Source organism: Equus asinus, chromosome 25 (assembly GCF_041296235.1).
Source record: "Equus asinus isolate D_3611 breed Donkey chromosome 25, EquAss-T2T_v2, whole genome shotgun sequence".
NCBI classification, from domain to species: domain Eukaryota; kingdom Metazoa; phylum Chordata; class Mammalia; order Perissodactyla; family Equidae; genus Equus; species Equus asinus.
Window position 1 is genome coordinate 10,624,787 of NC_091814.1, and position 2,714 is coordinate 10,627,500.

The following is a 2,714-nucleotide window of genomic DNA, read 5'->3' on the forward strand; positions in this document are numbered from 1 at the left end:
GGATCTCTCAGTGTTGCTTTTTCCCCAGGTCTCCACGCCCTTGTGTGTTTCGCCTTTTTTTGCTTAGTGTTTGCCACCTGAGCTAGCCCCTGTTGCCCATCTTCGTCAGTTTCAGAGGGTGGATTTCTCAGTGTTGCTTTTTCCCCAAGTGTCTAGGCGCTTTTGTGTGTGTGTGTGTGTGTGTGTGTGTGTGTTCCTGCTTAAGGATTGCCACCTGAGCTAGCCACTGTTGCCCATGTTCGTCAGTTTCAGAGGGTAGATTTCTCAGTGTTGCCTTTTCCCCAGGTCTCCACGCCCCTGTGTGTTTCTTTTGCTTAACGATTGCCACCTGAGGTAGCCTCTGTTGCCCATGTTCCTCACTTTCAGAGGTTGGATCTCTCAGTGTTGCTTTTTCCCCAGGTCTCTACGCGCTTGTGTGTGTGTGTGTGTTTTCTGCTTAAAGATTGCCACCTGAGCTAGCCCCTGTTGCCCATCTTCGTCAGTTTCAGAGGGTAGATTTCTCAGTGTTAATTTCTCCCCAGTTCTCCACGTCCTCGTGCTTTTTTTATTTTATTTCCTTAAATGTCCGCACCTGAGCTAGCTTCTTTTGCCCATCTTCGTCTGTTTCAGCGGGTGGACTCTCCGCCTGCCTTCGACAGACCCTCTGGGCTGGAAATCTTTCCTCCTCCCGTCATCACGGTCCTTCTCGGATGACGTGCCTGGTTTCGGTTTGACCGTCCCCACCCGCCCTGATTTTCTAAGTCCTCCCGGGAGCCCCGGGGGCGCTCCGGCCGCTCCGGGAAGCGGCGGCCTTCAGGCCTCACCGGCCCAGCCCGGCCCGGGCCGCCCCCTGGCCTCTCTGGGGGAACTCTCCCCGTCCCCTTCCCGGTGAGCGCCCGAGAAACCTTTCCGTGTCCCCCTCCTGCGGCTGGGGCTGCGCCTTGGCGGCCAGGAGCCCGCCGGCGGACGCCCCGGTGTCGCACTGGGCCGGAAGGCTGGGTCCGAGGGTGCGCCGGGATGGGATCGGGCGGCCCGTCGGCCCGGCTGTGCTCCCCGGCGGGCCCGTGCTCCGGCTCCGTCCCGCTGAGACAGTCGCCGGTAGCCGGGTGCCACCTGGCGGCCGCTTTTATATCGTCTCTTTCCTCCGGAGCTCCAGCGACGCGGGCCAAGGGACGGGACTCGGCCGCCGTGACCGAGGCAGAGTCCCGGGAGGCCGGCGTCCTGGCGGGATCTCGCCCGGTGGCGCCGGGGCGTGAGCGCGACGCCCGCTCGCCGGAGATTGGAGGTGCAGGCTACTGAGGGAGGTGGCTGTCGCCGCGCCGCCCGGTGCCGGCTGGGGTGTGGGGCCTCCCGGACGGGTCGACCAGCAGCCGCCGGTGCCCCTCCGTCCCCGGGAGGGGGTGGGGGGCCGCCGCGGGGGAACGGGCGAGGGAGCTCATCCCGTGCCCGGCCGTCGTCCCGAGGGCGGCCCGGTGGTCGGGCCTTCCGCGTCGCCGATCCCCTTTCTGCGCCCCGCTCCGGAGGTGGGCGACCGGCCGGGGCCTTGCGGGGGAGGCCCGTGGAGGGCGCGACGGGCTCGGCCGCCGGGCTGGCCTTTTCCCCACTGGTCTTCCGAGTCGACCAGCTCTGGCGGTGGGGACCGGGCCCGGTCCTCATATGCCGCTTCCTCCGTGGCAGTTTTTTGTCCAAGTCCCGCCCTGGAGAAGAGTGTGGACCGGCCCCGGGAGCCCTCGAGGGCGGGCCGGGGAGGGCGTCCCCGGCCCGGACGCGTGCCCGGGGCGGGTCCGGGCCGTCGGACCGGACTTCTCTCTCCGAGTTTCGCGGGTCGCGCCTTTGTCCGGAGGTGGGAGGGGGCCGGCTCGAGGCGTAGGTGGAGCCCCGGCTGAGGGACGGGAGCCCCGGGCCCGGTCGCCAGAGGCGCCTCCGCGGAATTCTTTTCTAAGTCCTGACCCGGCGACTCAGGGGGAGGGACTGACCGGTCCCGGCCCGCGGGGGCGGCCCGGGGAGGCTGTCCCCGGCTCCCCCTGCCGCCACGCTTCTGGGGTCGACCAGATGGCCCCGGGAGCTCCGGGCCTGGTGGCGATGGGGTCGTGCTTGGGGTCTGGTAGCCGTGGCCGTGATCCAGGGGTTCCCCTCGTGATCCGTGGGTGGGCCCCGTCTCCGGGCGCGGCGATTCTTGCCCCCGAATGGGTGGTTTTGTGCCGCCAGATAAGTGCTGACACGCTCTGCTCGGGTGACAGTCACCCGAGAGCTTCCGGGTGCCTGGATGCGTGTGCGTGGAGGTCTCCGGGCTCTGGCCGAGAACCGGATGCCCGTTTCCACCCCCGCCACTTGAGCCGCCCGCTGGGGCCTGCGCGCGCCGGCTCTTGTGCGTTCCTGGCGTCCCCACGACCATGGTTCCACCTCCGGTCTCTGGTACCCGAGGGCGGCGGGGTTAGGGGCGCGGGGTCCTATACCATGTGCACTCCCTGCCGTCGGCACCCGGGTACGGTCGCGACTTACCCCATCCCGCCGGCTCCGTGCCAGTGTGTGTCAGGCGTTCTCGTCCTGGGGTCGTCACCCGCGCTTGCTGGAGGAGGAGGGTGGTCGGTGAGGCTGAAGCAGGCTCCTCCGCTCGCTGTACTCGCCGGCCTTCCCTTGCTCGGGGGTCCCTCGCGTTATGCTGTCGATTGATGTGGTGATGCTGTGCTCTCTCAGGCTGGGCCTAAGCCATGCCAGACGAGGGACGGACGTTC